The sequence below is a fragment of the Chelonia mydas genome, chromosome 6, assembly GCF_015237465.2.
Source record: "Chelonia mydas isolate rCheMyd1 chromosome 6, rCheMyd1.pri.v2, whole genome shotgun sequence".
NCBI classification, from domain to species: Eukaryota; Metazoa; Chordata; order Testudines; family Cheloniidae; genus Chelonia; species Chelonia mydas.
The window spans coordinates 110,222,898-110,248,208 of NC_051246.2; the positions used below are offsets into that span (position 1 = coordinate 110,222,898).

General features: G+C 42.5%; 1 protein-coding gene across 3 annotated transcripts in view; it reads right to left on the reverse strand.

Annotated features, from left to right (window-relative positions):
- BEGAIN (brain enriched guanylate kinase associated) overlaps nucleotides 1-25,106 on the reverse strand; it is a 236,937-nt gene extending 211,831 nt beyond the window's left edge. Inside the window, exon 1 of one of the 3 annotated variants that reach the window (XM_043548924.1) lies at nucleotides 24,904-25,104. The gene's annotated coding sequence lies outside the window, so the exon portion shown is untranslated. Of the gene's footprint in view, nucleotides 1-24,903 lie in introns of all 3 variants that reach the window. The other 2 variants (XM_043548919.1, XM_043548922.1) reach the window with 2 other exon arrangements.
- Nucleotides 25,107-25,311: the final 205 nt, after the last annotated feature.

Consider the following 25,311-nt stretch of genomic DNA (forward strand, 5'->3'; position numbering starts at 1 on the left):
TTAGTGGTTCTGTTGTGTGGTATGTGGTTGTTGGTGAGTATTCGCTTCAGGTTGGGGGGCTGTCTGTAGGCAAGGACTGGCCTTTCTCCCAAGATTTGTGAGAGTGTTGGGTCATCCTTCAGGATAGGTTGTAGATCCTTAATAATGCGTTGGAGGGGTTTTAGTTGGGGGCTGAAGGTGACGGCTAGTGGCGTTCTGTTATTTTCTTTGTTAGGCCTGTCCTGTAGTAGGTGACTTCTGGGAACTCTTCTGGCTCTATCAATCTGTTTCTTCACTTCCGCAGGTGGGTATTGTAGTTGTAAGAATGCTTGATAGAGATCTTGTAGGTGTTTGTCTCTGCCTGAGGGGTTGGAGCAAATGCGGTTGTATCGCAGAGCTTGGCTGTAGACGATGGATCGTGTGGTGTGGTCAGGGTGAAAGCTGGAGGCATGTAGGTAGGAATAGCGGTCAGTATTACTCTTCTGCATTGGGCTCTCAACAGCATTATATTCTAGGTGTCCTTCTTCATTCTCTACGGCAGGGGCTCAAACTCAGTTTACCTTAGGGCCAGTGCCAGTCCTCAAATCCTCCCAGCGGGCCAGTAATGTCACTGAAGATGGTGTTCAGAAAAGAAAACGTTTATATTGTATTTTTTATTTCGAATTTCTTAGAAATAATAAAACTGTTGTACAAGTTTATACCATTCTTCACCTGCCAGAGAGTTTTTAGTGTTTGCCGGACACCTGGCAACGCTTCAGTTCCGTCAGTTTGTTGATGTTTGGCTGCAGGGACTGAGCAGTTGAAACCTTCAGGATTGCAGCCAGATGTGCATCAGATAGTTGTGTTTGGTATTTTCACTTGTTTATAGGCATCACTTGTTTCCACAATGACGCCTCCATGGCTGACTCTGCCTGACAACTAATAATGCTGCCTCCATGGCTGACTCTGCCTGGTGACTAGTGATGGTACCTCTGTCCCTCTCCCCCAGCCAATGGGAGCTGCGGGGGGTGGTACCTGCAGCCGACTGTGGGCAGCGTATCTGCATGCGTCTCTCCTCTGCGGGCCAGAGTGGGGAGGTTCTTGGGCCGCAGATGGCCCGCGGGCCGGGACTTTGAGACCCCTGCTCTATGGCTATGTAGTTTAATCTTTCCCTTATGCTGCCTCTTCATCCTGCTTTTTAGTCTTGCCTCAAGGGAATATACCCTGGAATTTTAAAAGTGAGCTTTTCAACCAACCTTATTTCCAGGATGTATGTACATCTGGTTTAGTTTTCATTGCCAGGATATTTTCTTTTAGTTTTTGACCACGTGCTATCAGACTGTGTGCATTCCAACTCCAGACTGAGATCCCCATACCAGTCGTATTTCACCATTAACGTCATTCAAAATTGCTTGAGTACGGTCCATTGGCAAACTGCTAATATACAAGTAATTTTCTGCTGCATTTGTTTTAATTTCAATTTTTTTTGCTTTTTGCCCAGTTTATAATGTACAATTTAACACTTCTATCAAAAATGCAATAAATCTTTCTTTTTTGTGACTGGTAGATCACCTATTCTTTCTGCAGTGTTTATTATATTCTTTATAGAATGAGGCTACGCCTGCCGTTCCCCTTTTCCTTTGCTGATTGTATCTCCTTCTCCAACTGATGCTTTGAGAGTCACTTTACAGCTTCCGCATAAGACATGTTGTTAATAATTTTTTTCTTTTGTATCTCTTTAGCTTGCTTTGCCACAATACACCCTCTATATACCCGATTGTGGTTACAACTGCAGTTCTACATTTGTCTTCTGTCCCTTCTATACAATTTTCATAGGAATGCTCTCCCCCACATTTGCCACATCTTGTTTTCCCTTTACAAACAGCTGCTACATGCCCATACTGTTGGCACTTATAACACCTTAAGGAAGGGAGGGTTATATGGCTTGGTTCTGAGTATGTGAAACTCTAATGGTACTTTCTCGGGTACAGTCCCTCCCTTAAATGACCTCAGTACAGCAGTTGATGGCTTGCTTTCTCTTCTTCTTTTATTAATTAGTCTCTTACTACTACACTTCATCTTCACCTGTGCTTTTTAGTGCTCTCATCATTGGTGAGCTCTAATGGCACTCTATATATTACCCTCTATAGTTCAGTCAAGCAGTTTGGTAGCTGGCAACTTATTTTAACTTTCCCTAGCATTTTACTTTTTATCAGTTTATCAGCTTGCTCTTCGTTTTTACATTCAACTAAAACAGGGGTTCTCAAACTTCATTGCACCGCGACCCCCTTCTGACAACAAAAATTACTACATGACCCCAGGAGGGGGACCAAAGCCTGAGCCCACCTGAGCCTCATTGCCCCAAGTGTGGGGACCAAAGCCAAAGCCTAAGCCCCACTACCCTGGGTGGGTGGGGAAGCAAAGCCCAAGGACTTCAGCCCCAGGCAGGGGACTTGTAACCTGAGCCCTGAAGCCCTCGGGCTTTGGCTTCAGCCCCGTGTGATGGGGCTCAGGCATCAGCAAGTCTAAGCCAACCCTGGTGACCCCATTAAATTGAGGTCCCGACCCACAGTTTGAGAACTGCTGAACTAAAAGATCACCATCTTGCAGCCTCCCAGCTCTTACACTAACCCCCACACTTTTTTTCCAATCCAGGCAGCTACTTTCACAGGGTTAACATCACTTAATCTTATTTCTTTGGCTAGAGATCGTACAATTATAACATTTTGCTTTATTTCCTTCCACAGCTTTGCTTTTTTGCTGATATCATCATCATCTGATTCTGCTTCTACTCTGCACTGGCTTACTGTCCATTTTCCATTTGCCACTAAAAGACAGTGAAAGAGATCAGACCTCGATATAACAAAATGTGAATAAGAGTTGTGTATGCAATACAACTGAAGAGTCTAATCCCCATTAGAGCTCCACAGCTAAATACAGACACTTGGGGGGAGTTTCAGTACAGTCTCTGTTATCTCACCCTTTCATGTAAATCCCTAATGAGCAGGGACTTTTTGAGGCTTTTCATTTTTTTGTAGCATAATGATTCTCAAAGTCCTCTTTTTTTTAAAAAAAAAACACACTTCCAAGTACATTTCCTGGCCTAGTTGTCTAGGGAGAGGGCTATAAGAATTTTGCTGCTAGAGTGGTAGAAAGAGATGATTACCTGGAGAAGAAAGGGCCTTTATCCAGACTGCTTGCTTATGATCCCTTGTTTTTGATTTGTATTGATAAAGATTCTCTAATGCTGAGCATGTCTTGCTGCTTGTTGCTATGTTTTGTTTCTGCTCAGTCATCCCACCAGTTTCTTGTTGCCTGACTATGGTTCAGCTTTGGATCTCCAGAAATAGGCTGTGTCTAGTACACTGTGTGAGTTTCTGTTGCAAAGGAAGTTGGTTGACTTCTGCAAAAGTAAAGGTTTGTAGGCACTAGTATGAATTCTGAAAGACTATTCAGTTGGATCATGTTCACACTATCGGTTTTTGTGAGTACAAATATCAGGAATAGCTATTTTGGGGGTGAGCGTCTTTATTCTCAGGGGGAATAAAAGAGTATGTGTGTTGGAACAAGACTCTTATTTATTTGTTCAATATTCTCATTTAAAAAGCTGCAGGTAGCCAGTCAGGGAGAGCCTACCATGAGACTTAAGGGACTAATCTCACACCTCCAGTGTTGAACATCAAAAAACACACAGTTCATGAACACTGCATAGGCTGACATTTGTTTAAATAAACTCTTTAGCAAACGCTTGCAAATAACTAATGCAGTCTCAGAAATCAAGAACCATTTGCAAAATACTTGCAAACAGAAATTTGTTAGCTAGCTCATTGGTGAAGACTAATTAAACTCTGTTAGACACTATTTATCTGAGGCTTTGTCACTTTAAATTCCAACAAGTTCTGGAATGCTCTTTGTGGTAGAGAACAGAAAAGACTTGGTTATAATACTACAATAACTTTTTTCTTTTCCTATTTTTATTCAGGCTGCAGGTAACCCTGTACTTACTGGCTCTTAAACACAGCTTATTACCATAGAAAGTTCTTCCTTATGGCTTCCCTAGACTCCCCTTCTGTGACTGTTTCCTAAATCACACCTCCTTTATATTATTTAGACTGAGGGCTAGATGCATAAGGAGGAGTGAGGTGCATAAATTCAACATCTAGGTGCCACTGCTATTCACAGAGCTCCCACACATCTGCTACTTAGGCACCTAAATTTCTGACAGTAGGCAAGCGCAAAGCCACCTAAGTCCTGGCAGTGCCAAGCTGCTAGGCACCTAGCTCACAGCTAAAAGTTCCCCTGCCTATTTCACCTGTGGGGCCTGATCCCATAGGCATGCTCAGAGCACACCCAACTCACTTGAAAGACCGCCAGGAGGAACAGGTGGTAGTGGGGGTGCACCCCTCCATTTTACTGAATATCCCAGAGATTAGAGCAGTCACCCAGGATGTGGGAGACCTCCGTTCAAATCCCCATCTTACCTGATTCACAGAGACAGAGACATGACCCCCAGGTTTCCCATCTCCCAGGTGAATGCCCTAACCACTGAACTATTGAGGATAAGGGGGTACTCCACAATCTTATCATTGTTTTTCATGAAAAATGACTGACTTGGCTTAGACCACTAAATCCACAAGAAGATTTGCAGACATTTCTCCAAATGGGAGACAAATGTGGGTGCTGGAACAATTTTTATAGCAGGAGTGCTGATGATGGAAACCATGTATTTGGTTTTTATTACTACTTCCAGCTAGCACCCCCATACCCCTAGTTCCAGCACCACTGGAGATGAATGCTAAGTACATCTGAGTGACAGGGCTTAGGCCACTCCCTTCTCCTTGGCATTGTCTATTGGTTACCATAGACAGCTCCCCACTCAGTGTGCTGGCTTCAGTGAATCCCTCTTTTAAGCATCTGAGACTCCCCATGTGTTGTGTAGGGAGCCTGGATTCCTAACTCGGGGCTGTGGGTGTCAGGGTTAGATGTTGCAATGTTCACTATTACCCTAAGTCCTCCTTAGGACTCTAGCCCTAAATTATAAGCTGCTGTGCGTCCATCTTCACCTTGTGCATTCACTCGCTCCCCACAAGCTCCAGGAGGTTTCCTTTCCTTGTTTTGAGAAGGTTAAACAATTTCCTTCCAATCAAAATAACGAATGGGTTTTGTTTCTTTAATATGTGGTTCTGGGCAGCAGTTGCAGAAGAGCTGGTCTCTTCCATTTTTCTGCTGGCTACAGTAGAGAGACCTCTGACATTGGAGGCAAACTCCCCTCTGGATCTAGAAGCACAGGAGAGGCCAGCAGTGCCTGCTTATTGCTGGGAGATACTCTTTGGGAATTGCGTGTGTGTGTGGGGAGAGGAAATGTAGCTCTTCGTAGCATTGCAAAGTGATAAAAATATAGTATTGTAGTTACCCATCAAGACAAAGAGGAAATGGTAAATTTAGGCTTGTGCATCTTTCCTCCTTTACTTCTGATTTCTGCTCTTGTGGAGACACCATTACCAGCTGTCCACAGAGACAATAACCAGACAGGTTATAGAGGTTTTTTTGCTTGACCAATGAAATCCGAGAAAATAAGAACGGAAAAATGAAAGGGGCTAATTGGCTGAAAACATATGCAAGCACAGCCAGGGGCCTTGTAGCGGGGCAGTTGCCCCACTCGGGTGGAAAAAGGCTAGGCGGATTGGGGAAGCAGCCATAGCTGGGCCACGCCCCAATCAGGCCACACCTGGCCCCGTTATAAGGGCTCAGGGAGGCGCTGGGTCAGTCTCTCTCCAGCCTTGGAGGGAGAAGGACTTAGCTGCCTGGGAATAGGGTACCTGAAGCAGAGCAGGGCTGGGGAAAGGCAAGGGGAGCTCCAGCCTGGCAACTTCCCAGGCTGTCAGCCTTGTTAAAGGCCCAAGGCAGGTACTGGGGCTAAAGAGGTGTAGCCTGGGAATAGGCAGAGGCAGCTGGTCCTACCCCCTTGCCAATGATGAGTGGCCATTACAGACTGCAGTTTGCCCCAGTGAGAGGGGGCTAGATGACAACTGGCAGTAGTCACTGAGGCAAGGAGGGCATAGGAGGAGGGGATTCCCCTGGGAGGGGAGACCCAGAGTGGGGTACTGCTGCAGCAGAACCCCAAGGCAAAGGGCACTGGGGTCCGGGAGGGACATGGGGGGCCTGAGGCAGGTGAGACACTGGCCAGCAGAGGGCGCTCCGAGGCTAGAAAAGTGCTAATTCCCACGACGACAGCCCTGCCAGTGAGTCTTTGCTTTGTTATAGGCCTATAAACCTGGGATGTAATCCTAGCCCTGCAAAACTCCCGTTGACCTCAGTATTGTCAGGTTTTTATCTGTGAATGCTAAATCTTAAGCAAGGTCCTTTAGAATCACGATGGTGTCAATTCAGAGCTCCGAAGCAAAGGGATGCTTGCTGAAACAAATACCTGAGCTTGGCTGTGGCTATTCCATCCCCTTCTGATAGAACTGAATATAAAAAGCATCCTTTTAAAAGACCAAATGGTCTCTCTCCTGCTCCCTCCTCCCATACCAAGCCGTCCAAAGACTACATCCCCATGATTCCTATGCTGTAATAATAATGCAACAAGGTGTTGCGGAGTGCAGGACGGAAGGTAGGGAGCATGGTTGGTGTCAGAATTATCCACACTTTATATAATCACTCCAGTCTCTAGTCTAACTCCTCAAGGCTTCTGCTCTTGAACTGTCAATGCTTCATTGAGCATTAGAGTTTTAAGACTAAGGTTTCCTATACAATTCTGAAATCTGCACAGCACTGAGGCCTTGATGTGTCAGACTACAGAGAAGATGGATTACTTAAAATCCAACTGTTGCTGAAAGTACAGGAGTATCAATCTCTCTCTCTCCCCCTGATTCTCCACAAATACCTGTTGTGATGGATTCAGTTTTGGAAGTAAACCTTTATTTTGCTCACGGAGGAATGGTAAGAAGTTACTTCTATATTTCAGTTAATTGCATTCAGTAAGACACTGATTGGAATTCTTAAAATTCTAATAGCCAGAGAATGAGTTGGACAAAAAAGTCAATACCTCATTCGAATGGCACAGCGGAGTGAGCTTTCCCTCTGGGGATTTCCCTTGCACTCTAAACAAGAAGAGTGCCACCTCTGGCACCACTCGGAGGTTTTCACTGTGCAGGCCAGGGTAAGTTATTGTGATAACGATTCCCTCTGGTCCTAACAGATTCATCACACACGGCAATCCATCTGCTTGTGTGTACCAAATGGCCATACCATAGTAGGATAAGGTGTCAGCTCAGTCACTGAATATGCGCTGAAAGCGGGTAGTGACATCTTCAAAAACTGTTCTCTCTCATAAGTTATACAGGAAGGTTTTTACACAAAAGAGGAAAATCTGAGCTGGAGAATACTGATCAGTGCTCCTTCTGTATCTGATCAGTATCAAAAATCAACGATTCATCATATTTGCTGTCCCATCCCTCCTTCCTATCTTCCTTTGGTTAGCTGTCTCTTCAGTTTGCAGAGAGACCAGGTGGGTACATGGTTACACCAACACTGCATATCTTCAGTTTCCAGTCATGTCTGGCAACAGTCAGCTACACAGGCCAGTAGCGCTTATTTTGCTATAAAAGTACAGCACCATCTCAAAAGTATATGCACCGTCTCAGCCAAAGGCAAACTACACAATTGGGAAATGCTTGTCAGTAAGAGGTGGGCTAAATATCTTTAACAAAATAGCAGTAGAATCCCACCAAACATAGGTTCTCATTACATTGCTTTCCTGAGAGCCAGATGTTTAGAGATACTGAAATCAATGTGAATTGTAAGGGCTTGGTATCACTCAATCTAGTGCAAGATTTTCCCTTTACTAAGTGCCCCTCTGGAGCTAAACATTAGACCTAGTAGGAAAATGGTTTGTTTTCTCTCTCCCCACCCCCAATTTAGTTAAGTCAAAACTCCAATTTTCGATTGCCAAGCATCTTAGACAGAGAACTTCTTGGCCAGCATCAGGAAATTGCCCACTATGCTGTGTACTGGCTTATAGCTATCCATGCATTTTAGAATAGCTGCTGATCTAGTCTTTATCTGACAGCCAGATAAACTATAATTGACCACATACATCTTATTGTGAATCCTTCAGCTTTTTGCATTGTAGTCAGGTAGGCACAGTTCCGTTAGTAAACAACAGAGAGGTTTTAGAGCAGCCAAGGAGAACTCTCAAAACACAATCTGTTTATCTTGTTTCTTTGTAGAACTGGGCCACATCTGCTGCTCTAAAAACTTTACATTGGTCTCTCCTGCAATGCATGATGGTTGCACAGTTCTTGACAATGGGCAAAGGAGCTGATTCTGGCTTTATCATGACAAGAGGAATTGGTTTAACTCTATTCCTCAAAAGATGGAATTGCACATAGGCTGCATGGCAGTGCCAGTACTTACGTCACCATTGTCACAGACAAAGCAATAGGAGACGATCTAGTGCTCCGTATTTGAGTCATGCTTAGAAGTGCAAGGGTGGCGGGAGTTTAACAACTACCTGTTCAGTTAAATAGGAACAGAAAACAATCAGTCACAGGTTTGATTTCATAGCTAGCAAGTGAGTCACTGAGAGGTTACACAGCAGGAATCCCTACTTTTGGTCATAAGTTCCTATAACTTATGGTATTGTGCTCTAGGCCCTCCTACCATAAGGCCTTGTGTATAAAGTTAACCTGTATATACCTGAGGTCACAAGAGACTATATTGTGAATGCATAAGATATGTGGAAAACTATTCATTAGTGCTTCATTGGGTATTAGCCATACCATACTGGCAGTTTTACAGGGAGCACTGTAGGGAAAACACTGATTAGAGAAAACAGTTCAAAATTTTCTGATTCTGCACTTACTGCTTCTGAAGATTGTTAGGTCAGTGGGATCAGGCCATAAGTTCAGGTGCATAACTTTAAGCACCCAAATTTGATGATTTTGACATATGGCTCTTGTGTGATATTACAGGACAATGTAAGATAATATTGTACAGTATGCAGGGATAGGCAGATGAAGAGACCATATCAAAGGCTGAGGCATTGTGCATCAAATTCATTGTCTTAAGAGGACAACAAAGATGCCAATTTTAACAAAATTGGAAAGGTGGTCTCACTTCCTATATTGTGAAGGGCATCAGCCATTTCCTTTTTACATTGTAGTATTTGACAGAAGGAAGAAGCCACAATCCTGCATACACTGATCTGTGTTTTGACAAAGCTAGAAATTACCAAGAGCCCTGTGGTCACCTCTGAGAGATGAAGCAGAGGGGAGCAAAACTCTCTGCAATTTACCACCTCTCTTTATAATGCGCATGATAATCAAGGTGGGTCATTTCCAGCACTAATCCAGGTTTTCTCACCCCCCCCCACACCCCCCTCCAAAAACCACACACACAAACTCACTCTCCTGCTGGCAATAGCTCATCTTACAATGTGCACAGCAATAATCCAAGTTTAACCAGAAACCCCCCCCCCCCCAAGACGTTCTGGTTAAACTTCTGTCCGGAGAAGTGCTTTTTAATTGTTTGTAGCCCTCTGATCCGTTGTTTCCCAGCCTGGCAAAACAGCTACGTCACTTCAGCCTTGGAAGTATACTATTGTCTCGCAAGGTTTACTTATTGTGTTGCTTTTCTGCAAGTTCGTCTAATAGCCCCATATTAAATTAGAGCAATATATTCAGTTAGGAAATTCTAATAACCCACCATAGTTATACAGTAACTTTATCTCACATGAAAGCCCCAGTCCAGTGAATGGGGCTGTATGTAAGGTTTTTCCTCCCCCAACATTCCTTCCTTTTCACATATGGATCTTTTCAGGCTGGAGCATGGCTTGCTGCTATAAGATGCACGTTAAACTTTAAATGACTAGATTTAGAACAGGCTGATGCTTAAATTGAATAATTAAAATGTAAAGTAGGCTGATGCTTACATTAACTGATTGGAATTATAAAGCACTCAACGAACATTTAGTCAGTCATACCTCTCGGTTGGCTGAACGTTCCTAGCCTCTCAGGTCTGTACAGAGCGTGGTTTTGTGCGGTGGAAAAGATGATGTGACAAGTGGCTAATTGAACCCTCAAAGAAAACATGATTCCTGCAATAGAACCGGATCTGAGGCCCAGTGAGGTTACCTCTATTCATGAGAAGGTGCTTGCGTTTTCTGTGTAGGGGTTGTGACCTGCGACGGAACATGCAGCTTCTCTTTGTTTCATTATCTCCCACCCCTCAGGCCCTCTTTGATAGACAGTAGATAGATAACATCCAAGGGCACCCTATAAAATCCTTAGCCTGGGTTGCTGATACTTACATTAAATGACCAGAGTTAGAATGAGCGCATAGGGAAGCACAGGGGGGTGTTGTCTGCTGCATGGAATAGGCAGATCTACTGTATTCATCAAATGCGAGCCTCTTGTGAGCAACACTTGATCTGAAAGTGATCTTTTGAGAGCACATTGCTTTAATAGCTGTCTTCACGTAAGGTCACAGCTTGGAGATCTGTGTGTTTAAAAAGTACAGTCTCTGGGCTAATGTTTTTAGCAGGCCCACAATTAATAATCCTGGAGCATAACTATTTTATGGATCGGTTCAGAGTTCTGCAACATAGGATGCCTGACAACTCTATGCAATAACAATAATAATAATTAAAAAGCTACTGCAACCAAGATTTAAAAATAAGACATTACATCAATTTAATTTGTTGCCAGTCAGTGTCAAGAGCCTCAGCCCAGAGCAATTTCCCTCCCTGTTCTTAATCTAGCTTTTAAAAATAGCCAGATAGGAATCTCTTCTGCTAGACCTGTTAATGCCAGACACTTAATCCTAGGGAGGTTTTCAGACGATAGGATCTGCCACAAAGGTATAAACATACTGAATTTTGTATCACCCAGTCCTGCTTTCAGAGTGGCTGAGGAAAGGGTTGGTAGGATGCATAGTGCCTTCATTGTCTTTCCCCCTACCCCCACCCCGTATTTCTTGTAGATAGTGCCTTCAGCTTCTGAAAAGGAAACCTCTATTGGTATGTCTCCAATGCAGCAGGAAGTGACCCTCCTGTCCTGGGTAGACAGACTTGTGCAAGCATTCCTGGGTCAGTGCTGAAGTGGCTAGCCCGAGTTGCAACATCCACACCGCTGAGGTTTGCTCCCTGCTGCAGTGTAGACATACCCTATGTCTTGCTCTACTTGGGTAATAAGGTTCTGTATACAATTAGGGCCCACCCAAGGGAGACAATTACCATAGTCATGTCAATATTCAGTACTGCTAAATCTACATAGCCAAAAGAATTGGTTTGAGAGAGGCTCACCGTGCTTGTACTTCGAGGTAGAGAAGCAGACTTTCCGGCCGGCATTTCACTGATTTGAGAAATCCTGGTTTCTGCAGGCAGGACAGGACTTCTTCTACATGAGACACCATTGCCAAATGGTCCTGTATCCAGAGACAAAGACTTCTCTAACTTGAGTATTTGTGCCCCACCCACAGCGTCATCGCTTTTTAAGCTTTCTAGGTCTGTCTTCTGAAGGTCTTTCCTGACTAATGTGTTCTCTTTCCAGCTTTCAGGAGACTTCTTAATACGTACGTCTTCCAGGCTTCTCCCACCGGCCACACAGGTGTTTTTCAGCTTAGCAGCTCTAAACGCCCTCATGCTCATGGGATCGAGCACTCTGAGAGTAACTTCATTAAGAAACTGAGAGAACTTGAGCTTCGCTTCAATTTTTTCTTCCACGATAGAGACAGAGCTCAATGATCCTTGACTCACAACACTCAAGTCAGACGCAGATGAGCTGCTTTTGGTTTGCACCTTCCTCTGCCTATGGCGCTTTTGGCTGGTGTTTCCCACTGGATATAGAGAAGAGTGCTCCCAACCAGGGTTTTTTTCACCCCCCTTCTGACAGTGCTTTAATCGATGGGATTGATAGCCTTCAGCCTTATTTTTGCTGTTAACAAAGTTTTCAGTTTCTGACCTGGTGCTGCTCTGTAACTCAAAGCTTTCCTCGCTGGAGCTGCGGAGTTTAGCGTAACTGTCCGTTGTTAAAACTCCCGAGCATCTCCCCTCAAGGTCGCTTCCTGCTCCAGGTGCATGTGCAAAGGCAGAGGCACAGCATGCTCTTTCTTCGGCCATCGCTCCAGGCCCCTCCTGCTTAGTGGGTCTGCCATGCGCAAAGCTTTCTGAACCCTTTGACAATGCCTCCATTTCTCTTTATGCATTGGTGTGTAAGCTGTCACCAGTAAAGGGACAGTCCCCTACATCCTTGCCTAGCCACACAAAACAGAAGCTTCTCTGTGACCCACATAGCCATCCAGCCTCCACATTTTATCACACATCCTTCAGAACTGGATCAATAGCACATTTGCATTGTTTTAATTAGTCCTGCTGATCAACCTAAATCTATAGCACATGTAAATTTTCCAGGGTATTGAGTGCATGGGCTCTCATTGATCCAGAGTAGCACATGATATATTCCTGTTTGCTGAACTGTGAACCAATCTACAATGATGTAAATCAATTCTTACCAAGTAAGATCTGGAGTGATTCTGTTGGAGGGCTTTTTAAAATCAGATAACAGAATGTCATGGTATAGTTCCCCCGTCCTAATACTAAAGTGCTCTGTTCCATTAGAAGGCCAGTCGCAGATCTGTAAGGGTCCCTAACGGCAAAGAGAGAAAGGTATTCTTAATTTTCTGCCTGCTTTCCCTCTAGATTAAAATTTAATGGCCCTTTATTTTTAAATAAAAACATTAAAGGCAAGGTTCCATATTGTGAACAGGAGAGGAGGTAATAGAAGAATTGGCACTTTTAGAGCACCTTTCACTTGAGGCTCTAAGTTCTTTTACAGATGTTCACAATTTATGGAAGTCTGAATAGCCCTGGGAGGAAGGGAAGCCTGATGCTGATTTTTACATATGTGCAAACTGAGGTTAAGGGCTATGTTCTAACCTTATAATCTGCCCTAAGTATGTCAGTTCAGAAGCACTTCTTCTCCCTACCATTTCAAGATGAAATGTGCTGGTTTGGTGGAAAGGCGAGAGAACTTCTTACTGTTGACAGTAGTACAATCATTTTCATGACACTTTCAGCAGCATTTCCTATTAGAGATGAGAGAACTCACTATGCAACCTAAATTTAGGCCCAAATTTAATTATCTACTAACACAGATCTCTGCATATTTATTGTGGTCCACTAGAGGAAGTGGGAGTGTCCAAAGCTTCAGAGGTCTGGCCTAATGCATCCCAGCACTTCTGAGTCTCAGGTTCCATTAGTGTCTGACAAAATGGAAGTTCTGGTCTGCTGCAATTTAAAACATTTATTTACCTATTAGTTCCAGAAATGGAGCAAAACTCTCACTCATGATGGACTCTTTAACAGCAACTCACGTGTGTTTGGAGAGGAGCTGTTATTCATGTGGGATTGAGACCCTTGCTCATGCATGACAGTGATCTGCATGAGAAGCGCTAATTCAGCTATCCATAGTGTGAATGTGGAAAAAGCTGTTAACAACCAACAAACTTAAGTGATCTTTCTCCCTTCCTCAGTCACAAAGGAGCCCATTTGCTTTGCAATCTGTGGCCATGTATGAAGTCAGATATAATGTTCTTTGTGTGTGCAAAAGAGAACAGGAAAAGATGTTGGGGTTCCTAAAGGTTTGTAGTCCTGCTTATCACCTGACTTATTTCCCTAAACTGCTCCTCATCTTGTCTCTGAGAAATTCAACATCCCAATGACTTCTTCAGGCACTGCTTCTTTGATAAAAGTTACCTTGTCCAATCAGGAAAGAGTCCCCACATCATGTGACCTGGTGGCCAACTGCACAGAACAAATGCTCAGTTTTGAATATTCTGTAGACTACTAGCTACAAGCTGTTCATTAAAATCCAACAGATTCAAATATGTTGTTAGTAGTATTTTGCAATTACAAATAACATATTCATGCTTGATCGATGGACAGCCCTAGACAGGGAAAAGGGACAAATACAAAGAATAAAATGTTTGCTACTTTGCTTCTGACAATTTGGCCTGATCTGCATTGGGTTGAATGGGTCTTTAGCATTTCATACCAGGACAGAGGTCCTTTGAAATGACAGACGACTTTTACTTGAGTGGCACTGGAATGGCTTGGGAATTCATAAGACAGATCTTTTCACATCCACCCGCCTAAAATTTTGGCTAAGTCAGCTTTTACCCAAAGGTGACACCATACAATGACTTTCCACGTGAAATCAGTTTCTCAGTCAAGTCCCTCCTGAGCAAGTATCTGCATCACAAAAATAATTGCAACCAGTGACACTCCACATAGAGAAGCCCAATATTAAATTAGCATGTACATAAGTGCCTGCAGGATTGAACCCTTATCCTGTTTCACACTATCATAATGGAATAACTTCAGTTACTTAATTTCCATATGGTACATGATCTTTTCTCTAAAGCGTTCTGCTCTTAATGCCATGTAGAGTTAAATCTTCATAAGCATTTGAATGCCTTTGAAGACTTTGCTCATAAAGAGGATTTCTTTCTCCTGTGCAAGTGGATACATCTGTGAATAGTAATGTGTTGTTGTAGCAATCCAGGCAATATTTTCAAAAGAAATAACATCAGAGAGCTCTATTAACAGTTTAAATGTTGTACTATTTCTTGTTCTAATATTCCTTTGCTAGAGGGATGATTGCCTGGTTTCTAATAGCTTTAGAATAGCTCGTATAGAGATCTTAATAAGTGCAGACAGTATTTTAAGTGAGAACTGAAGGTATCACCTTAAAACACTTTCAGATGCCGGAACCAAATTCTCAGTTGCTGTATGTTAGTGTAGCCCTGTTGACATCAGTTGGCTGGGATGATTTAGTTGGGGATTGGTCCTGCTTTGAGCAGGGAGTTGGACTAGATGACCTCCTGAGGTCCCTTCCAACCCTGATATTCTATGATTCTATGAATCACTGAGTAAGTTGGAAGCCATGTGGGCTAAGTGGAACAGGAATGCACTGGGAATAAAAAGACATGTTTTCTACTCCCAGCTCTGCCACTGATCTGCTGTGTGACCTTGGCCATGTCACTTCACCTCTTTCTCCTGCCACCCATTGTTTGTCTTAACGATTTAGATGGTAGTATATCTGGGGCAGACACTCTTGTTATGTGTTTGTACAGAGCCCTGTGCAATGGTGGCCTAATCTCAATGGTGGCCTTTAGGCACTATTGTAATGCAAATAGTACCGATAACTGAAATACTGAACCGGGCTCAGGTGTGTCCAGTTTGTATCTTACCTATGGAGTTGTTTAAACTTTCATCTTTTTTCCCTTTTATATTAACAAAATAAAGCAAGGGTGGCCAACCTGTGGCTTCGGAGCCACATGCGGCTCTTCAGAAGTTTAATATGTGGCTCCTTATATCGGCACCGACTCCAGGACTGGAGCTACAGGTGCCAACTTTCTAATGTGCCGGGAGGGTGCTCGCTGCTCAACCCCTGGCTCTGCCCCCACTCCATCCCTTCCCGCCCCCCTCCCCTTAGCCTGCTATGCCCTCAATTCTCCCACTCCCCCGCCTAGCCTCCTGCACACCACGAAACAGCTGATCGGGGGTGTGGGGAGGGATGGGGAGGCGCTGATCTGCAGGGCTGCCGGTGGGCGGGATGTGCTGGGACGGGAGGGAGGGGGAGCTGATTGGGGGCTGCTGACATATTACTGTGGCTCTTTGGCACTGTACATTGGTAAACTCTGGCTCCTTCTCAGGCTCAGGTTGCCTACCCCAATAAAAGGCAACGCTTAGCTATCTTTCTTTCATACCTGTTTCTAATACACCATTCACTGTAGTATCTGAGGTTTGTTTGTTTTTTTTCAATGAGCCTCTCAAAATTAGATATTCTATTGGACTAGTCTGATATCTCAGATGCCCCAGAATAATGACTTCTGGAGCACATCTAGTGAACCTGCTCTGAGCAGACGGGCTTAGCAAGGCATATTAATTTTTTTTGATAAAGGTTAATTTACGCTTATTTATGTGGTGAATGCCATTTTACCCAGACGCTTTGCACACCTGCAGGTTTTGGATGAAGGTGGAGCAGGACAGAGTAGCTATCTCAAAGATTAATTGATTCAGAGTAAATCTCTACAGACCACAGTTCAAAGAGCTGGAAATGGAAATCTCATTTTTATTTGAGAATTTTTTTCTACGTGTGTGTGTGTATATATATATATATTTAAACAACAGTAATGGTTTTTTAACCTTCGGGAGGCTTTATTTTCCTGCTAATGGTATCAAAAGCCAATGGAAGTTCTCCTTTGTAGCAGTACTAAAAGAACTGCAGCAGGTTGTTATGACAACTGGAAGTTTCTCAGAGTAGCGCTCGGGAAAATGTTTTCATTTTGGGGTCTCGGCTGTTAAATGTTGTTTCCATTAACTCTTGTGAGATTCTTATTTGATCTTTAGCACCACAAAGGTTGTGCATGCTTGAAACTATGCATTTTTAGTGCCTGATTAAAAATATTCTCTATCAAACAACATTTTTTTTTGTGTAAACAAATCTAAAAGTTTCACTGATAACAAGTTGCTAAGAAATACTGCATTGATTCATGTGATTAAGTTTTTTAAACAGATTATAAACAATAACTGATTTTTTTTTCATTCCAAATAAAGTAACTCAATGCACTATACCATATGCTGGTGATTTCATCTCTGTAGAGTACTTGTCCCCGCTAATAGGATCCAGGGAAAAAGGACAGGGACTTAAATAAAACTACTAGGAGTTCCTTCCAGTTACTGCAACCTGAGCCTGTAGCCTTCAGAATTTTAGTATGTCCATTGCCATCAGCATCACTTTTCTCCTTTTTTATTTCATCTGTGGCATCAGCACAATCCTTCTTGCCTCTCACCAAACTCTCCGCTCTTTCTCCAGTGCCACCAACTACACTTTACTGTCCTTCAATTGTCTGTTTTCCTTTTCTCTCCATCTCTGCTCTTATGATCTGTACATCTTTCTATTCCTATCCTTCTGCATCCTTGTCCTTATCTCCTGCTCACCCATGCTTTCCCCCCTCTTTTCCCGGTCTATTCTTCCAACCTGCTACATTCAATGTAATGAACTGAAGGTTACACTGAACAAATATCTTCATATTTACTCTACTGCACACTACACCCCACTAAGGCTGCTTGAAGGCTGGATCCCCTGAAATTCCATAGACTTCAGGGCTCTGGATCAGATCCTAAATGCACCATTCTTTGAAGCAACTGTCAGTAGAACTATGCAGTTCTTCCCATCGCACAATTAAGCATGCCCCTCCAAGTAATACAGATGTTCCTCTTCTATTGCCCTGGGTTTGGGGATGGTTTCTTGCTCTAATGGCTTCCAAAATACTGATGTGCATTTAGACAAGAAAGCTTTGTATTAATTTCTTAAACTATGCCGGGTTGGCATAAAAACTCATCAGCCTGGTTTCCTTTTAACATCTTTTTGGAAAGTATTCCCATTTGCTTGTTAATGAGAGACAACTCCTGTTTCTAGGCAGGCTAGATATTACATGGCATAAATTCCACACCACTAAAATCTAACCATCTTTTATAGAGCAGGTATTCATAATGGACAGGATATGAAATGAACTTCAGCTGTGGTCATCTACCATAAGGCATCATAATTCACTACCCTCTCACTGAAAGTCTTTAATCCCTAGTGAAAACTCCAATACACCTTGGTCACTTTCTCATTATTTTACAGGGTCCCGTAGACCTCTGAACCAATATAATGGTAGGCTTGTTGATCTCTTCCAAAGCTGGGCTGCCAAATAGAACCAGTTAACATGTTAAACTGGAATTTCCTTTAGGGACATGAATTATTGATAGTTAGTATTTGCTAGAATGAAAAAATAGAAAATTGTCACTGATAGTGAATGAAACCATCCTGGATTCTGAAAATTACTGATATGCAAATTAAATGACTCCATATATAGAAGACACTCAACCATGGGTTGTAATATACTTCTTCCTTACTTGCATCGAGGCCTGGCAGGATTCAATTTAAATCGATACACATTGGTAACAGCTGGCAGGAGTGCAGCTTTCCCCCCTCTCTGCCCCTGTCTTCCCAGTGTGGGCGACTGAGTGTTACTGGCTCTGCAGCAGCTCAGGTCTTAGCCCTGGCTGGGGTTTCTGCACTGCCCCACCAGGACTTCAGTCTTCCCTGCACCTTGCATCTGTAAGGCTCAGGTCATCAGCTCTACAGCCACGCAGGGAGCCCTCTGCAGCTGTGTTGTCATAGCCCTGCTTCCTCACTCACCAGCCAGGGATGTGGGAACCGTGCCTGGGCAAGAACTGTTCAGCAGCACCCTGTTGTCAGGGGCTCATCCTCCTCCTTGCATTCCTGGTAGAGGATCTCTGCTCCATGGGGCCGGGACCACAGCCTCCTTGTGCCCTGGTGTCTTAGGGCCCCACTGTCAGTGCTAGGAGACCCTCTGCAGCTCCAGTGTCCGTGCTGTCCAAATGCCAATCCTATCCCCTCATCCTTAATTTCCAGAAACTGTAAAAATCATAAAAGATGAAAATAAAAAAATTCTTAAATAAAAATCGAAATCAAAATTAGGAAAAAAAATGAAAATCAAATTCTGCCAAGCCTGCTTACATCCTAGTAGATGAAAATGGACTGGGAGTGGGGGCTTTCAACAGCCGTCCATCCTAAGAATGTAGAATCTTAATTGTTTGGTCAATAATTGATCCATTTAGCTATTTTTCTCCATTCATATTAGTCATTCTGAATCTGACAGAGGTTAAACTGGCCTAAATGTACCTGCCATGGTCTCTGAAAGCACAGAATACCATCAGTGTTGTGAGGCGAACACTATATAAAATTCTGTACAATCCTAGAAAACGACAAACTTGCAATTCAATTATGAAAAGGCTTCTCACAGCCCCAACTTTTCAACGTGTTCATTGGTGCACGAATAGCACGCCACTCAAACAAACAAATCATAGCAGGGGAAAGCAATCTAAGTCTGACTTTTCCACACTGCTTTAATTATAGTAATGATGGAACAAATTGCAGGTCTTGAAGAAGGGGGCCTGACCTACTTGCCTGTTCACTCAGTCTCAAGCAGACACTGATGTGCAAGTCATGGTCCATTTCATATGACTACCCCAGTCAGTATCTGTATAAATTGATAGCCAGTTATGTTGTTTGAAGTATATTATAATTTTGCTTAGAAAGAAAATTTCAGGGATGAGTTACTCTTTTGTCTGCCTCCTGAATGTACTTTGAGTATTTTTAGTACTGAACACTAAAACTAGCTTCAGTATCTTCTGAACTTAAATGCCTTTGGTAAAGGTGTAGCCCACTTCCCAACCACAATAATGAAAATGTTACACAGGAATGAGGTAGGGGCCTAAAAAAGTTGCGGTACTGCATAGCTGAGCTGAGTAATTTTAGAAATGTTTGCTTCAGAGTTAGGAATCTGCACAATTAATATTCTCTTTGCTCTGCCCTAAAACCCAACCTTCATGTTCTGCATAGAATCAGGCCCACTGTACGTTATACTGTCTTTGGTAGAGCCGGCCATGGGGACAGTGGCTCCTTAAAGGCAGTATAAAGATTTTCCCTCTGCTACAGGGATTCTGCATTGTGCAGATTATACTGGAGCAAAGAAGCCAGTTTCTCTCTGCAGGGGACAGGCCTATCTACTCCCCAGATGCACCTTCTGCTGCAGCCTCCACTCCTTGGTGCAGACTTCGCAGTCAATCAAGTACTACTTTCTGTAGCTGCTGCTGGCCCCTCCTAGCTTCCCTCCATTCACATGAGTACAGAACACACTCAGGCAAATATTTCTGTGCCTCACCACAACTCCATGGAGACCAAATCCAGTGTCATCTTCTGTGTGCAAGCAAAACCATCTCCCTCATTTCATTTATTATCTATATCTTTGCACAACACTTATACACATCCAGTATGCTCATTCCCAGAAGCCAGGCTGGGATGGTGTGGTGGCTGCTTTCTGGCAAATATTAGAGCTGCAGCAGGGCTACTCTGAATTACGTGGAAACCTATTGAAAGCCACTTGTTTGTTGCAGGGCTTGGTTTTAGAGTTGGTCAAAAAAGTTGAATGAAAAAATGTTTGAAAAATTTCCTTTTTTTGTTTAAATTGTATGCATATATATTATAGTCATAAACATACAGCTAAGGGTAGCATAAAATCCCTCCTTTACCTGTAAAGGGTTAAGAAACTCAGATAATCTGATTTGAACCTGACCAAAAGAACCAATAAGGGGAGAAGATACTTTTCAAATGTTTGTTTTGTTTTGTGTTTCTTTGTGTTCTCTCTGGGACAGTGAGGAACCAGGGCAGGGAAAATACATCTACTAAAGCCATACCTAAAACTAAGCATCTAAGATTACAAATTGTAAGTAATAGGAAGGAAATGCGTTCGAGTATCTTTTGTTTTAGCTTGTGAATTTTCCCTAGGCTAAGAGGGAGGTTTATTCCTGTTTTTTTTTTAACTTTAAAGTTTTGCCAAGAGAGGAATCCTCTGTGTTTTGATTCTGATTACCCTGTCAAATTACCTTCCATCCTGATTTTACAGAGGTTCTTCTTTTACTTTTTCTTTATTATAGAGTTCTGCTTTTAAGAACCTGATTGGTTTTTAGTGTCCAAGGGGCTGGTCTGTGCTCACCTTGTTTACTCTCAAGCCTCCCCAGGAAAGGGGGTGAAGGGGCTGGGGGGGATATTTTGGGGAAACAGGAACTCCAAGTGGTCCTTTTCCTAAATCTTTGTCTAACTCACTTGGTGGTGGCAGCGATACTGTTCCAAGGACGAGGAAGAATTTGTGCCTTGGGGAAGTTTTTAACCTAAGCTGGTAGAGATAAGCTGAGGGGGTCTTTCTTTCATGCGGGTCCCCACATCTGTACTCTAGAGTTCAGAGTGGGGAGGGAACCCTGACATAATATATATATTGTTTAAATTTGGTATATCATTCATTTTTTCTTATCTTTCCAACACCTTTGTCTCCATCTTCTCTTGTTTTCCCCCTACTGCCCAACACTTATTTTCATTAATGAAATGAGGGGGAAAAAAGAGGAGGGAAGTGGCTGGCTGAGGGGCTGGGAGGGAAAAAAGGAGGAGGACGGGTGGGTGAGAGGGACAAAAGACACTTAAAAGGAAACAACTATTCAAAAATGAAAATTTGAAATCAAAACTTCTTGATGGATTTTTGTGTACATTTTTGCATAAATCATTTTCCCCAATGCCTGTGGGGTGTTAAATCTTTGTAACTGTTGTCCATTGTTTGAGCTCTACTTATTACCATGGATACTCCTTCTTTCCTATCCACACGCACTTTTTTCCTGTGCTGAGGTTCTCCCCTGGTAACTCTACAACTGTCCAGTCTAGATGACCTGCAGAATCAGCACTACAGACCACTTAATGTACAGACCTGCAAAAGGAACCTATTTTATTATGTGAATCTGTCTTAACAATGAAATTAACATGACCTGGATCTAGTCCAGTGACTTTTGGAAAGTCTTCCTGGTACTGTTATAGACATTCAGTGTATCCTCTTTATTTTTTAATGTTTCCATACTTCTTTACAACTGCAAAAATCAGTAAGTCCAACAATTAAATGTTTCAGGACAGGGATATCTGTCAAAGGCAGAAGCCACAAAAGAATAAGATGTCACTACAATACTCTTATTTTGACTGAGTCCATTCAAATTAATACAAGCATGTGTTCTAAAGCCTGTTATCCATAGTTGCCCATGAATGTCGTGTAACGACTCAAAACCATTTGTGCCATATCAAGTCACTGTGGGACTTTAACCGTTAACTCTAAAAAATACAATTGACCTGGGGGGCCTCACTGTAATCTAGCCTATAGGATGGGGACAGAAAATTCTGTAAGACAAAGCTCGTAGAGTTTAATTTACTTGTTTCCATCAGAGGAGATGGCTTTTGGGGGCTGAAAAGGAAGCAGAAGGCTTGGGCCTTAAAATACAGGAAACTCTTCTCCCCACCCCTTGATCCTGGAGCCTCCATGCGCATTGGGGTGGAGGGAGTCCTTCCACCACAGCAACCTTGTTCTCAAATGCCCCCACCCCTCAAAAAATTACCCCAACCATTTAGCAGTTACTTCAGAGGCCAAGCTACCATGTGGTGCTTTCCCTGTGGCTAAATGGCAAAGGCCATGGAGAAGACCATGGAGGGGGGCATGCTGCTTTAAATGTGTTTAATTCCTATTTGTATATCTATTTGGGTGTAGTGGGGAACATGCCACAAGTTTCCATTGCTTCCTGGACCCATTGATCCCACCCAGAATTTTCGTAAGTCCTTGTCTCCAGGGAGCATCTGTTGAGGTTCTGTGATGAGCCAAGCAGCAGTTGAGCATGTTCAGAAGTGGGGTTTGTGTGTGTGTGTGAGAGCTGGTATGTCACTTCTAATTTACCTGTCCTGAAGAAAATGGAGGGTAGGACAGGAGGCTATGTACAATAACTGCTAATACCCCAGAATTAATTTTATGCCAACAAAAGGAACAACAACAGTTCCAAGCTGGAGATGGAAACTGCAACACACTTGAGCCTGTCTCCTACAGCGAGGTGATTAAAATATATTATAATTGGCACTGTGGATAAATTTTAATAATGAATACAAATAGAATGTGTCTTCTGGCAGCATGCAATGCAGCTGCCTTACAGTGAAACCACTCAGCTAACATCTCTCATAAAACAATAAATAGCTAGAAAGGCTGACACCCATCTCAAGGCTCTACCAAAGGTTTTTTCAAAATCTTGAGCCCCAATTAACAATAACACACAATTCTCAAGCCCATCTGAGGTCAGAAGGCTGGGTGTTCTTCTGAAGCAAAACTCTGTGTTCCCAAGTAAAACCTCATGATAATTCATGCTTTCCTTTAAGCTCCAGCTCCTGCAGTCATGCTGACTATGTGAGAATCTCTACTTTCTACTTTTTTAAATGAAAGTTTCTAGCCCTCTTAATCGCAGAGAAAAGCATGGAAATGTGTCCTACATGCATCTGAAAGACACAGAAATCATGAGGCAAATAAAAATGCCAGTGTTTTTCTTATTTTTAAAAGTCTCACAATGTTTTGGAAGAATGATCATTTTTGACCAACCTGGGTTGGTGATACCATGTTATTTGCCTACAAGACTCCCAGGTGTAGAAAGGCAGTTTCTTCTGACTGAAAAGGAATGGCAATACGAATAACAGAAATGCAATGCCTATATGCCACCTGAGATTGTAATACCTTCTCTTGGCTGTCTTATCACACTGAAATTGCATGTCCTGAGTCTAAGTTATGTTGAACTATCAGCAGCTGAGAGAACCCCTGTGGCACAGCTGTCAGAGTTCAGCCCATTTGTGTGCTATCATAGGGTTCACTCAAACTCTGTCAAAATTTCTCTTATCCCAAGAATTCACTACAGACCCTAATTTTCTGATCCCAGGATGCTTGTTCTTGTTTCCAGAGGAAATAGGTATTGTTCACCATAGTCCTATGCCGGTGGTTTTGTTCCTCCTCTTCACATGTATTCGTTATCTCTCTGTGCATAATCCTCCAAAGATTTTCCATCTCTATTATACAGTAAATAAGGAAATGGCTGCTCTAGTTCCATTCTTCAGCATATTCTGAAAAAAGGTGCTCAAAATCATGTCTGCATATAAATGAGTTGGCCTGATGTTGTGTGTCTCTTGAAAAGGTATTGTTATGAACAATCTGAAAATAACCCAGAGAAATACATGTACCTCTTTCCTATTGGTCTTGCAGTAGGCTAGGGGGCTGGCTGGAATCAGAGGAAAGTATTTGGATATTTTCCCTATGACAAACGAGTTATTTGAATAGTTGACTTATACAGGTAATATATTTTCCCATACATAAAATGTTGTGTTGCTGAAGGATGGTGGAAGAAAATGTTGTGTTAAAAGTGTAATTGGACATTACTAGCAGAGACGCAGCATGTTGTATGCTTATGTAGTTACAGTGAATTTCTACACTACACATATTGCTCATTCACTGTTGGTGGATCACGTGCTACGTTAACGGAACCTAAGCAGCTAGTAAAGCAGCTACTAAGTGAAGAAGTATATGTATGTTACAGCAATCGTATGTAGAGACCCTTGGGCTATCCGCTGCAATGACCTCCTTTCTTAACTTCCCACTACAACGGTTGTGACTTAAACAGTAAAAACTGCTCCTTTTCCCTTTATCTTTCCTGACCCCCCTCACTTCATCAGGTCCTGATGAACCTGTCTGGTGAGCTGTACAAATACTCTTGTGAAAGGCAGGCTACCATACGTGCCATTTGTTTTGGCAAGTGGAATTGGATTTATGCTGTCTCGCATACAAATAAGTTCTTTGATACATGAAAGCTAATGTTAAGATTTAGCAACAATTGACTAATATCTTGTATAATTCAACAATCATCCACTATAAACATTCTCCTCCAATATTTAGTACAAATCACTAAGTATTGCTTAATATGTATGCATCAGCTTTAGTATTATTTGGGTAGAATGCCAGAATGACTTTTTTCCCTTTTGCAGATAAAAAAATCACTTTCCTAATTTCATACTTGATGGCCAGCAGCATATTCTTGATGCACATTCCATTTATCATGAGAGCAAATAGGCTTGTTCCATGATGTGCATTATGCAAATGAAAGGTGAATTCTTTTTTCCCCAAAAAACCTATTATGACAGTCAAGTATAAATCATTCAATTAGCTTTCTAGCATTGCAGCTCTGGGCAGCTGCACCCATGTAATTTGCCATCTTGCACCATAATATATTAAATGTTTCCTTTTTTAAAGGCAGTAATGTCTGCCAAATTAAACAACAGGATACATTAAATCACATTAAAACAGGAAATTCAGATATCAGATTGCAGCATGATGGGTCTTGTGCTGAAGAGTTTGGCTGCCTGTTATACATTTTAAATGAAGAAATATGCATGCTGTACATTAAAGGAAAAGACTTACTTGAGAAGGATTCTGCAGCTTCTGGTCTGCTAGTCCACAGACTGAAATGATGAAGCCAGATTTAGAAGTAGCTTATTAAGTGCATGCTGCTTCAACAGTTGCAGCTTTTTTCTTAAACTGAAAGACAGGATCACTTTGTTTTAAGGAAACCAGCTGAGAATGAATTCCTGTGAGTGCTGCAGAGCCAAATCAGCAATCTCCAAAGCACTTAAGTCATTCACAATTTACTGGTTGGGGCTTTCCTATGTTGTCACAAACTTTAATGGCATCAAGCAGGGTCACAGCATACCACCAATGAAAGAAATCACTAGTTAATCACATACAAGCGAGACTGACACTGAGTCAATGCTATATATGACTTTAATTGGATAATTGTATAAAGTTTAATCTTTCAGTCCTTACATAGTC